The 14,066-nt window shown below is 49.2% G+C and overlaps 1 pseudogene; it reads left to right on the top strand.

Annotated features, from left to right (window-relative positions):
- The first annotated feature begins 5,874 nt into the window (after positions 1-5,874).
- Positions 5,875-13,751, top strand: LOC124656460 (annotated as a pseudogene).
- The last annotated feature ends 315 nt before the right edge of the window (positions 13,752-14,066 follow it).

Raw genomic sequence — 14,066 nt, 5'->3', positions numbered from 1 at the left:
TATCATGGTGGAAATTTCAGTTTGGACATTAATCCTCAATCTCTTATGAGAGTATTATCTGTTGTTGAATGCTTATGCATTAAAGAGGAGTCCATTATCTGTTTTCTATGTTGTCCCGGTATGGATGTCCTTAGTTGAGATCTATCAAAAACGAGAAATCAAATGCGATCTATCTCCTTGGACCTTTGTACAGGCGGCATAGAGGTACCCCTTTGTGACACTTGGTTGAAACATATGTAATGCAATGATAATCCATGGAAATCCAAGCTAATTAGGACAAGGTGCGAGCACTATTGGTATTCTATGCATGAGGCTTGCAACTTATAGGACATCTTATGCATAACACATATGAATTATTACTACCGTTGACAAAATTGTTTCTATGTTTTCAAAATGAAAAGCTCTAGCACAAAAACAGTAATCCATGCTTCCCTCTGCGAAGGGTCAATTCTTTTACTTTATGTTGAGTCAGTTTACCTACTTCTTTCTATCTTAGGAGCAAATACTTATGTCAACTGTGTGCATTGATTCCTACATACTTGCTTATTTGCATTCATCATATTACTTCGTGTTGACAATTATCCATGAGATATATCCATGAGATAAACATGTTGAAGTTGAAAGCAACTGCTGAAACTTATATCTTCCTTTGTGTTGTCTCAAAACTTTCTACTAAGGATCTATTGCTTTATGAGTTAACTCCTATGCAAGTCTTACTGATGCTTGTCTTGAAAGTACTATTCATGAAAAGTCTTTGCTATATGATTCAGTTGTTTAGTCATTGTCTTTACCATTGCTTCGAATCACTTCATTCATCTCATATGCTTTACAATAGTATTGATCAAGATTATGATAGCATGTCACTTCAGAAATTATCCTTTTTATCGTTTACCTACTCGAGGGCGAGTAGGAACTAAGCTTGGGGATGCTTGATACGTCTCCAACGTATCTATAATTTCTGATGTTCCATGCTAGTTTTATGACAATACCTACATGTTTTGCTCACACTTTATAATGATTTTATGCATTTTCCGGAACTAACCTATTAACAAGATGCTGAAGTGCCAGTTCATGTTTTCTGCTGTTTTTGGTTCCAGAAAGGCTGTCCGGGCAATATTCTCGGAATTCGACGAAACAAAAGCCAAACATCTTATTTTACCGAGACGGACCAGAACACCGAAGGGGAGATGGAGTGGAGGCCCAGGGCCCCCACACCATAGGCGGGCGCGGCCTATATAATCCCTCGCGACGTAAAAACCCTACACGAATTGACGAAACTCCAGAAAGACTGCAGGGACGTCGCCGCCATCGCGAAACTCCGTTTCGGGGGACAGAAGTCTCTGTTTCGGCACGCCGCCGGGACGGGGAATTGCCCCCGGAGTCATCTCCATCGACACCACCGCCATCTTCATCGCCATCGCTGTCTCCCATGATGAGGAGGGAGTAGTTCTCCCCCGAGGTTGAGGGCTCTACCGGTAGCTATGTGGTTCATCTCTCTCTCCCATGGTGTGATCTTTATGTGATCATGAGCTTTGTATCACTATTAATCTATGTGCTACTCTAGTGATGTTATTAAAGTAGTCTATTCCTCCTCCATGGTGTAATGTTGACAGTGTGTGCATCATGTAGTACTTGGCGTAGGTTATGATTGTAATCTCTTGTAGATTATGAAGTTAACTATTACTATGATAGTATCGATGCGATCTATTCCCCCTTTCATAGCTATTGTTGAGAGTGTGTATGCTATGTTAGTACTCGGTCTAAATTGCAATGGTCTATTATGCACTCTAGAGGTTACTTAAATATGAACTCCGAATGTTGTGGATCTTGTTTACTCCGGCTTGAGGGAGCTCTTGTAGCCCTACACAATGAATGGTGTTTGTTATCCAACAAGAGAGTGTGAGAAAGTAGCACAAGTGAAGAGAAGTTATTTATTTATGTGATCATTGTTGAGAGTGTCCACTAGTGAAAGTATGATCCCTAGGCCTTGTTTCTAAGCATCGAAACACCGTTTCCAACAAGTTCTGTTACATGTTTGCTTGCTGCCATCTTTATTTTAGATTGCAATTACTACTTACAATCATCCATATTACTTGTATTTCACTATCTCTTCGCCGAACTAGTGCACCTATACATCTGACAAGTGTATTAGGTGTGTTGGGGACACAAGAGACTTCTTGTATCGTAATTGCAGGGTTGCTTGAGAGGGATATCTTTGACCTCTACCTCCCTGAGTTTGATAAACCTTGGGTGATTCACTTAAGGGAAACTTGCTGCTGTTCTACAAACCTCTGCTCTTGGAGGCCCAACACTGTCTACAGGAATAGAAGCGTGCGTAGACATCAGCCATCATTGCGGTGTTTGCCAAAGACTATTTGAGAGCACCAAGAGCAGATGATACAGCTCGGATCCTGCAGGAGAATGCGGCAAGAGGGTTTCCTGGGATGCTCGGAAGGATTGACTGTATGCATTGGGGCTGGAAGAATTTCCATTTTGCTTGGCAGGTGATCTACAAGGGCCATACTGGTGAGTCCAGTGTCATTCTTGAGGCGGTTGTCGAGGGTACTCCTCGGCAATGTCCTCCGATTGGGGCTTAGGGTTGACGGAATCCTGCAAGCTGACACGAGACATCGGTTCACAGACAAGCGGGGAGAGCGATTTACCCAGGTTCGGGGCCCTCGATGAGGTAAAACCCTTACGTGTTGCCTGTATGTTCTTGATTATGATGATATTGGGTTACAATGGGGTGCCGAATAGTTCGGCTGAGATCTCGTCGAGAGGCTAAGTGCTATGATGACCTAGCTCTAGACTTTTTGGTGGCCTAGATTGCTAAGATTGATTGTATCCCTCGGCAGCCCCTCTCCCGGCCTTTATATATCAGGCCAGGTCTCAAGAGGTCTAACCGAGTACGACTAGGTTTACAGTAGCTTTAGATCTAATCTTTTCCTTGTTCGGCCGCCTTGTTATCTTGCCCGCCAAGGAATCTTCTGGTGCGCCATCCAAGTAGCCCATCTTGCCTCCAAGTGCCTTCATGGGCCTCCAACTAGACAATACGGGATAGGGCAATGTTGGTTACCCGAAGGGTAATGCCCACGTCAGTAGCCCCCGAGTGTCCAGCCGAACATAGTTCGGGTGGAGACTGAAGCATGTCTCCTACTGACGTTCTTTCTCCTTGATCGTCCTCGTTCATCTTGAATCAGCATCATCTTCTTCTGTCGGGTGCGCATCAGCGCTCCCGATGGGAGTATCCCCCGAGTCTAGGTACGGATGCTTGCAATCCGTGCGTAGACTCAAGTTGTATCACTCGAACATTTTACCCTACCAAAGTTTTTCTGCAAGTCTTCATCGGTCATCCGATATTTTTTCCGCATACAAGGGATGATAAGTAACGTGCCCAACTTTTGTTGGTTAACTGCCGATGGCAAAACAACGTTACCCTACACAGAATCAAGTCCCCGGGCATGATCCTGGAGTGCAAAAAAGTTCTCTCGGGTGCGCGTTCAGCGCTCCCGATGGGAGTAGCCCCCGAGTCTAGGGACGGATGCTTGTAATCTGTGCGTAGACTCAGGCTGACCAACCACCTTTCTCTTCATTTTTTCCTCGAGTTCTCAATTAATCGGGTGCGCGTCAGCGCTCCCGATGGGAGTAGCCCCTGAGTCTAAGCGCAGATGCTTCACAATCTATGCATAGACTCAAGCTCACCACCCGATACCTTTTCATTCCTTCGAGTGCGTCAAGCATTCTTCATGACGTCATTGATGACGTTTTACCGACATCTTGATTTTGACTGACAAGACGCGACCCGCCGGGCCCATTCTCTCCCTGTCTGGTCCTATTTTCAAGAAATTTTCACCCTTCTCGCACAGTTACCAAGGCGCCTCCTCGATTCCCGCAACCATCAATCGGAAAAAAGGTCCACTTGATGAACTGGCATAAACGACACGTGCCCACGCAGTTCTTCTCCTCTTAAGATCTTCAAGGGACGAAAAATCCCTAATCTTCTCCCACATCTGCTTTTGCCTTTCTTCTTCTTCTTCCTTCCGTAACTGCTGCGCCGCCACCGCCGCTTCTTCAATCTTCCCCAGATCTCACAATGGTGAAGAAGAAGGGCCTTACTGCCGCCGGCAGCTCCACGACCGGTGGCGCCGCCGCCAAATCTTCCTCCACTCTTCCAAAGAAGAGTTCTTCAGACGCTCCTCCCCCAGCTCCGGCGCCGCCAGCGCCGCCAGGCCCAATAACCAAGCCAGGAGATTGGCTGGCGTCCTCCATCACAAAACGTGATGAGAAGAGGGCCCGAAGCCTTGGATTAGTCTCCCCCGTCGAGGGGAACATGATACTTCCAGGTGTGATTTCTCGGCCCAATCCCCCTGCTGGTTTTACCGTGGTGTTCCTATCATTCCTATATCGGGGTCTTTCGCTTCCTTCCCATGAGTTCCTTCTTCGCCTTCTACGGACTTATGAAATCCAACTATGGCAACTCACTCCCAACTCGATCCTTCACGTTGTTGTGTTTATCACCCTCTGCGAGGCATTTTTGGGCATTGAGCCTCATTTCGGGTTGTGGAAGAAGATCTTCTATGTTAAGAGGTACAGCAGTAGCAACGGATCCTTCGTCATTGGAGGCGTGGGGTTTGTGGCTCGCTCGGAGGTTAACTATTTCAGTTTCCCAATGAGAGAATATGTGCAAGGATGGAGACTGAAATGGTTTTATGTCAAAGATTCTTTGACAACCAAGTCCCAGCTTCCTTGCTTTGCCGACGTCCTTGAGGCTAAGCCGAAAGATTCCTGGAAGAACATTCTTTCACCCGACGAAAGAGCAGCAGCCGACGAATTATTCGCCAAATTCCTTCGAATCAAAGAGGCCGATGGTCAAACCATGATCGGTACAGAGGTAGCAGCGGTGTTCCTGAAACGTCGGGTCCAACCAGTCATGGCAAGAGTTCGTCCAATGTGGTTGTATACGGGTCCAAAAGATGAGACCAGGATCAATGTTGCTGAACTGTCGGAAAAGGAGCTGCTAGATGAAGTCCGCCGCCTTACTCCCTTTAGCCAAGAAGACTCAATTCCATTGATATCTTCCTACACTCCTCTTGATGCTGATCATCCACTACCAGAGGTAATTTTTCCTCCTTATACTTTTACTACGCTGCTTCTTCTCAATCGGCATAATTTCCGCTGTTCTCATTTGCTCCTTTCTTCGGCACATTCCCATAGTTTCGGGCGACTTGCGTGATTCGCCAAATGATACTTCTGAGGGAAGAGACTCCTCAATCCCTGTTGACTTTCACACTGTCGGGTCCACAAGCCCAGAAAGTGAACATAATGACTCGACAAATTCAGAAGCTGCCCACATCGATCTTCCTTCCTCAGCCGACAACGCTCGCGACACAGAGGGATCAATGCGTGATGATGACGCTGATCGTGATACCTTTGTTAATGCAGCTGTGGAGGAGACCAGGGCTTCGCCCGCGAAGAGATCGACCGGCGGCTTCGCCGATGAAGACGATCTCTTCAATATGTAAGCACCTCCTTCCCTGAAGTCATATTTTGCCTTTTTATTTCTTGCATCCCTTTCATAATTTTTGGTCAATCATCTCCTTTCACAGTGACAAAGGTTTTGTCGAGCCGCCGGCTAAGAAGGCCAAATCCGGAGCTGCTCCGCTGGACGTAGCTGCTTCTGAAGCGTCGTTTCCTAAAGCAGCCCCCGCAGCTCAGGTATCGACAGCTTCCTCCCTTTCTAAAGGGAAAGTTGTTCCTTCAACTGCCGCCGCCAGGACTCCTCCTTCTGTAAGTCTTTTTCGATTACAACATGAAATTTTCTGATGCATATCTTGCTTAATGATTCTTCATCGAATAACCTTTTTCCTTTAGGACATGCGAGGACTTATCTCCTCTTTGGAGGCCTTTGCTTCCCAATACACTTCTCTGGAGGCAAAGAAGGTTCGGCTGCAGACGGAAGTTGAATCTTCCTCCTCGAAGTTGGATGGTGCAGTCAAGATAGCCGCCGAGGCCCGCCAAGAAGTCGACTCCCTGAAGGAGGAACTGGGCAAGCTGAGGGAGAAGCTGAGAGAAGAGGAGGCAACCAGGCTGGCTGTCGAAGCTCGGGCGGCTGAGAAGGATGAACTCCTTCGTCTGTCTTCCTTAGCTTTACTTGGTAATCTCCTTTGTATACCTCTGTTCGATTATCGCACTTATGAGCTCGATCCTTTGTCAACGACCTTTTTCATTTCATTTTCTTGCAGAAGCTGCCAACATCCCCGCCAATGCCTTGGACAAAGTTCCAAACAATTCTCCGGCAAATGGTGTGTCGATGACTCTCGCCTCCCACCAGCTTACGCGGGAGCTTCTTGAAAAGGGAAAAGGTGCCTTGGCGCGGATGCACTCGATGATCTTCCCCAAGATCAATCAAAACAGAACTCTGGGGCAGCTGATCGACGCCTTCGGAGTTGACACCAAGGAGGTTATCGAGGTATTCAAACGCACCTCGCGTACCTATGGTGCCCTCCTTGCCTGCCAACTTATGATGGGTCACGGCTTTAAAGCTGACATTGAAGAAATGTCTAAGGAGCTGCCGAAAGAACAAGATGGGCAACTTGTCGATTTAAGCATCTTCAAGATATCGGCTCTTAAATGTGCACGCCAGCTCCTCGAGCTGGTGTCATCAAAGAAGACATCGGCCGGCCCTAGTTTATCGACTCAAACCCAAGCCATTTAATTTTTGTAGCAAGCTTTTCTTTGAACTAGTGTGAAACAATGTCCTGCCGGATAACTTCTGTTTGTAATAAACTTTTGTGCTAGCAATGTTGCTAGCACACTCTTTGTTTATGATACTTCTGCTTGTGTTCTCCCGATGGGAGTACCTTCTGACGTTGAAGAGAATCGATATGTCATGCCTTTGACGTCTTTCCTTGCAGGTGTTCCCAGTGCCTTCATTTGTTGATGATTCCTCGGGTGCTCTTTCTGAAGATGATCGAGTGCAACGTATGAAGGATCGGATCACACAGTTGGAAAAGGACCTGCGCAGCACCTACGCCTTGGCCGCCATTATCAAGAAAAAGGGCGAAATTGCAGCCGACATAGAGCGCTACGCTCTTACTGAACTGCACAAGGCCACCGAAAGTTTAAACTGTAAGTTACCTTGTCTTTGATTTCATTACTCTTTTATTGAAAACGTATTGCCTGATCTTCCATTGGTTTCTTTGCCAGTCATAGCTTTGAACCGTGCGGAAGAGAACAAGCGGATTCACGAGCATGTGCACGCATTAACCCAGCTATCATCAACCGACGAAATTTTCTGGAGGGAGCACTCGAAAGCTTCGGCTGTTGCTCAATTCCAAGATCGGGTCGAGCAAGTCCACCACTTCTTCGACAAGTGCTACAAAGGACTGAGGGTTATATGGAAGACAATGTTTCCTTTGAACTCAGTTCCTCCCACCTTGTTGACGTTAATGTCAGAATTCAGCAATGCCAAGAAGGTCAAGAACCTGGTACGTGCCCAGGTGTTTGCGGGAGCTAGGTTTACGCTTGCCCTCGTCCTTGCACGGTATCCTTCAGCGAATTTGCTGTCTATCGCCAACGCAACTGGTGATTTGGAGACACTGTATCCGTAGGTTGCACTGCCGTCCAATGTAATTGTCGATAGGTTAGAAAAGGACTCAAAGGTACCTGAAGAGAAAGACATTCTGCAAGGGTAATTTAGGGTTAAGTTTGTCTTTGTAAATGGGTATTTTGGCTACTTCATCCAGGTGTTTGGATTGTTTTAGCCGAGGTAGATACATGTATATGTATTTTTACCATGTTGGTGCCGTTGGCAAATTTTGAAGGAGCAAATCTTAATTGCTCGTTTAGATGTATGTGTATTCGTTGGTCAGCAAATCATTTGAGTGATCAGCTCGTGTTGCGGGTTTTGCTAAACCCGTTGTATGCGCAACTTTGCTTTCAACCGATGTATGCTTCGATAGTCACTCCCGAATATTTCGGGTGCAGTGAATCTGTCGATGAGCCCGTTGTTCTTTGATATTTCCATAAGTAAAATATCGAACGTGGGTTGTGTTTATGTGTATTTCCAAACTCTTGCTATTTTCGGCACTCGTAGAAGCATCTATAGCAAAGGGAAAGGTTGGTGCCCTTGTTTATTTTGCATCCTTTTAGCACTCGTAGAGGCTTTTTCGGAGCATGGTCGTTTGCCGCATATTACATTACACCGTTGCTCACCGAAAGGCGTAGGCAAGTTTGACGATGGTGCGGTTTAGATGCTCCGAATCACTGCAATGCTTATCAAGGGATTAATTTCTTATTAACAAAGTAGACACGAGGCTAGAAAGCGAAAAACGAGGAGCCCTGCTGAAAGTAAAGGGAAAAACTAAACGCTAATAAATTGCTTAAACAATGAAGGGGTTCTTCTCATCTTCTGGCTTGGTCACCATGTTAGTGGTTACCGAAGCGTTGTTGATTTCACTAGGAGCCTGGACGATGGTTGCTAGTGTCTTGCCGTCTCCTAAATCTTCTGCGCCATCAGCTGCCGAAGCTTTTTCTGTCGAAGCTTTATCTGCAGAAGTTCGTGCTGCCGAAGCTTCAAGGGCGAGGTCGGCTGGCTTCTTCTTTGCTCCTCTGACGCGTTCTTCTTTCTTAGTATCGCGTGATGAAGACTTCGAAGGAAGGTCAGTAAGTTCCTGCCGCAGTCCAAACTTTGCAGCAATCCTCTGAAAGTCTCGATCACAATTGTCCGAGCGTGAGAAACTTCCATAGACTGTAATGTTAGTCCCGTTGCTCCCAGGCATTTTCAGCTTGAGGTATGCGTAGTGCGGTACAGCCATGAACTTGGCATAAGCTGGCCTCCCGAGTATAGCGTGATACTACGACTCCCAGTTCACGACTTCAAACTCAATCTTTTCCTTCCTGAAGTTGTCGGATTTGCCAAGGACGACGTTCAGGTAAACTTTGCCAAGAGAGTACGCTGGTGAAGTAGGGAGAATCCCATGAAAGCGGGTGTCCGATTCTTCTAGCATTCTCATGGTGATCCCCATACTCTTGATCGTGTCGAGAAATATCAGGTTTAGTCCGCTTCCACCATCCATGAAGACTTTGCTCATCTTGAATCCCCCGACCTGCGCCTCGACTACTAAGGCCGCGTGTCCTGGTTTCTGTATGGTCATCGGGTGGTCTGCTCGGCTGAATGTAATATTCTGAGACGACCACTCGATATATTCAGGAATGTTCGCCATGATGCTTTCTGCCAAGTTGATTTCTCGAGTGAGCTTCTTCATTGCTCTTCTTGAAACTCCTGTCCTGTGGATCATACTCATCTGCCCACGTGGTGGTGGGAATGCCTCGTTGGGTTGGTGAGGTTGAGCCTGCTGGACCTGATGCTGTGGTGGAGGTGGTGGTGGTGGTGGTAGCGGCTGCTGTCCTCCCTGCTGGATAAGTTTGTGCATGTCAATGAACTGCCGACAGTCCCTGAGCAAATGGCTTGACTTCGTTTTGCCGTCCTTAGAATCGGTATACGAGTGCAAGTAACAGGGAGCGTTGATCTGTTCAGCGTAGGGCAGTTCGGGAGTCCTCTGCTGCCACGGTTTATAATTGCCACGATTCCCAGAGTTGTTCCGATTGCCGTCCTGTCGATCGTCTCTTCTATCGTCATATCGGTCGTCCTGCCGATCGGAGTCTCCTGCAGCCACCAGGTTGTTGTTGTCATAGCTGCGGTTCTTCCTTCTCTTGTGACGATCCCTTCGACCACCCGAATCGTGCTTCGGCTGGTCGTCGTCCTCGTCGTCACTGCGCTGTCGCGGCTTTCGCACGTTGTCCTCGCCATCAGCCCAGCTGTTGGCGATTTCCATTAACTTGGTTATGGTTTTTGGCTTTTTGCGCCCGAGTTCTTCTATGTAGCTTTCACGTCGGATGCCATCGCTGAAGGCGTCGATTGCTCTGTCGACAGATACATCTTCAGCATTGTTTAGGAGTTTGGTGAATCTCCCGATGTATGTGCGCATTGATTCCTTCTGCTTTTGCTGGCAATGCCGTAACTCTTCGATCCCGACGGTCCTTTTGTACGTTGCTTCGAAATTGGCAACGAAAGCATCTACTAGGTCGTCCCATGATTTGATGGAATCCTTCGGTAGACCCCTTAACCAGGCTCGCGCTGAATCCTTTAGGTAGAGCTGCAAGCACTGCATTGCTGCTATCTGGTTCCCCTTATGCAGAATCACAGTTTGCAGATAGTCGTCTATCCAGGACCTTGGCTCCTGCTGCCCATCGTATTTGGCAGCGTCAGTAGGGGTGGGTTTGAACTTCCTGGGTGGCATTGCCTCATGGATTTTGTAGCTTAAACAATCGGCCCCCCCGAGCTCACCGTCGTTCTCCTGACTCTCATCCGAAGAATCACTGTCATACTCTTCCCTGGCGGCGCGTCGTCGTCTTGCTTTGTCGATCCTGCTCTGAGTGATTTCGTCCCGGGCATCTCTCGCATGATGTTTTGAGCCACTAGACTGCAACGTGGCCTTTTCCTTCCGCGGAACTAGGTTATCTCCCAATATTGCGAGACTTTCTAGGGCACCTTGGTGGGCTTGAGCCATGGAACCTTCAGGGCGCTGATTGATGAGGTATGCAGCGAGGTTGGCGGTTGCTCCTACGACGGTTTTTGGCCGTGGCATGCCCGCGGTGTCCGTGGTCATAAAGGACTTGGTCAGGTTCGATGTTATTTCTCTAGTATCGTCTTCCGATAGCCTAGATAGTCTTGATCGATGCTTGCCTGCCCCTTGAGTACTTCGAGAGGCGCTTCCTTGCGAGCCTCTTCGTCGTTCGCTGGATCGGTCTGCCGCAGATAGGCGTCTCTCGAGGGTGGTTTGTTCCTTGAATAATCGTTCCCGGTTTTTCTCCAAAATAGAGCGGTAAGCATTGAGGGTGCCGATCGTGGTTCCTGTCGGGAGCGATGTGTTGTTAAGCACGGCTGCTTTGGATGCTGCCCACTCCTCCTCTGCGATGGTGTGGTCGCTGTTGTTGTTGCTGGCGCTGTTCTCAAAACTAGCTCGCCGGGGGGTGCGATCTCCGTCTCCCCTGTTAGCAACGTAAACTTGATGGTGCGCCGCTCCTCGGGTGACACCTCGAACGATGTTGTCGACGCTGTCCTCTCCCTATGAATACTGGGCATTGCAGATGAACGGTGTGTCGCTCGATCCCAGCCTGTGCCTGGTGTCGCAGTTCAAGCAGTAGTACGAGGTTAATTCCGAAGGTGCGGCATTGTCGGATCCAACCGACATGGACGACGTCGAACGGGGAGTCGAGGGCGCGGGCGAACTCGTCGAGCCGGTTAGACCAGCCGAAAGGTCGAGTGATGATGACGCGCTTGGACTCGTTGATCCGGAGATGGGCGACTCCAGCAGCCGAAGGATTCCTTCTGAGTTGACGTTGTAGTGGACGCTCCCGAAGGTCATCTCCATGTTGCCTTGCAGATCGGAGAAGGTCGAGCGAGAAGAGTCGCTGTGTGGGGTGAATTCATAGGAGCCGTAGCGAATCGGGCTCCCCGATTTTGGTGATGATGGTGTTGACAAAGTTGCCGATGACATGACGGGCTCTGCCGATGTCCGATCTTGTGCCGACAGGGTTCCCACAGACGGCGCCAATTGTTGAGGGTACTCCTCGACAATGCCCTCCGATTGGGGCTTAGGGTTGACGGAATCCTGCAAGCTGACACGAGACATCGGTTCACAGACAAGCAGGGAGAGCGATTTACCCAGGTTCGGGGCCCTCGATGAGGTAAAACCCTTAAGTCCTGCCTGTCTGTTCTTGATTATGATGATATTGGGTTACAATGGGGTGCCGAATAGTTCGGCTGAGATCTCGTCGAGAGGCTAAGTGCTATGATGACCTAGCTCTAGACTTTTTGGTGGCCTAGATTGCTAAGATTGATTGTATCCCTCGGAAGCCCCTCTCCTGGCCTTTATATAGGAGGCCAGGTCTCAAGAGGTCTAACCGAGTACGACTAGGTTTACAGTAGCTTTAGATCTAATCTTTTCCTTGTTCGGCCGCCTCGTTATCTTGCCCGCCAAGGAATCTTCTGGTGCGCCATCCAAGTAGCCCATCTTGCCTCCAAGTGTCTTCATGGGCCTCCAACTAGACAATACGGGATAGGGCAATGTTGGTTACCCGAAGGGTAATGCCCACGTCAGCGGTGGCAGACCAGGAGCTTTGGATTTGGCATGCATTTTTTTGGCATGGCAGGAACAAACAATGATATCAACGTGCTGCAGCGCTCTCCGGTGTTTGCCAGGCTAGCTGAGGGACAAGCTCCTGCCGTGAACTTTGAGGTAAACGGCCATGCATACAACAAGGGGTACTATCTAGCTGATGGTATCTACCCGACGTATGCTACATTTGTGAAGACAATTCCCTCTCCATTAAACGAGATGGAAGCCTATTTTGCAAAATGCCAGGAAGCAGCACGCAAGGATGTTGAGCGTGCTTTTGGGGTGCTTCAACAGCGTTTCGCCATTGTCAGGTACCCTTCTCTCACTTGGTCTGCACCCCATCGTCCTGGTGGCCGGCTACGCCACAAACGAGCTGGACACGCACCTCACCGAGCTCTACTAGCCGTCGTCGCTGCGCTGCGGCGAGCGCAAGGGGAAGAGCTGGTTCCGGCTCTACCTCAACTACTCGGCCCTCCAGGACCCCGCCAACGTGTCGTGCTTCGCCGAGCAGATGACCAGCGTGTACGACGCCGCCTCCGGTGACTACTTCAACGTCCCCGACGCCGAGACGCGCGTCCCTTCTTCAGCTCCACCCAAGCCTTCCGCTTTCCCGATCCAGACCGCAAGTGAGTATGAGTTGATTGTGTCGGCGATTCCCAGTAATAAAAATTCCTTACGATTCCTCTCTCAAATGCTTAGGAATTTCTCGTACATGAACACGTTGGTGGAATGGCTGGAGAAGATGGGGTACCGGGACGGCGAGACCATGTTCGACGTGCCCTACGACTTCCGGTACATCGTGGCGCCGGCGGGGCACCCGTCCAGGATCGACGACGCCTTCCTCCGGGCGCTCAAGGGCCTCGTCGAGAGGGCGAGCCGGCAAAACGGGGGCAGGCCCGTGACGATCATCGCCCACAGCCTTGGCGGCCCGCTGACCACCAGCTGCTCGTCCGACAGTTGCTGGCCTGGCGCCGGTGGTTCGTGCCGCGCTTCGTGTCGATCGCCGCTCCGTGGGGAGGCATCGTCCTGGGCATGCTCACGCTCGTCTCCGGGAACAACTACGGCATGCCGTTCGTCGACGCGCGGGCGCTGCTGGTGGCGGGCAGTAGCCAGCAGACGAGCCTCTGGATGCTGCCCAGCCCTAGCCCGGCCGTTTTCGGTACCACGCAACCGCTTGGGGTCACCAGGAGAAGGAACTACTCGCCCGGCGACATGGCAGAGTACCTTGCGGACATAGGGTTCGGTGAGGCGGTCGGGCCGTACTTGTCCCGTGCGCTGCCACTATTCGGTGGGGTCCTGCCGCCTCCCGGGGTGCCGGTGACCAACATCGTGGGGGTCAGGGTGGGGACGACGGAGAGGATTTTGTACTCCGGGGATGGCTTCGACGAGATGCCGGCCACGGTCGCCGGAGACGATGACGGAGTGGTGAATCTGGCGAGCGCCTTGGTGGTGGAGACCAAGTGGAAGAATTATAGGCTGGTCAAGGTGTTCAACGTAATCCATAATGGCCTTGTGGCCAATGATCGGGCGCTCGAGATTGTTATCCGGGAGATTCAACGGGCCAATTAATTAATTGAAGTGTAGACTGTTAGGCTGGTCATAGTGGTAAGTATCATGTAGTAGTATCATGCATATGATACTACTACATGTTACTATCTCTATATTGAGTATTATCATGAAGTAGTAGCATAGTTTTGTTATGTTTAATGTTTTTTAGAATCTCAATGCAAATTTATGTACAAGATTTGTTTAGCACTAATTTTTCTCGGTCTTTACGCTATGATACAATATCTACCTATGTTACTCTAATCTCCTCTCTCCTCTTTAATTAGCTGCCATGTCAGCATTTTTGTGGGACCAATATGCATGATAATAGCTATAATA

The sequence above is a fragment of the Lolium rigidum genome, chromosome 5, assembly GCF_022539505.1.
Source record: "Lolium rigidum isolate FL_2022 chromosome 5, APGP_CSIRO_Lrig_0.1, whole genome shotgun sequence".
In the NCBI taxonomy this organism is placed as follows: Eukaryota; Viridiplantae; Streptophyta; class Magnoliopsida; order Poales; family Poaceae; genus Lolium; species Lolium rigidum.
This window is presented reverse-complemented; position numbering and strand designations above follow the sequence as displayed.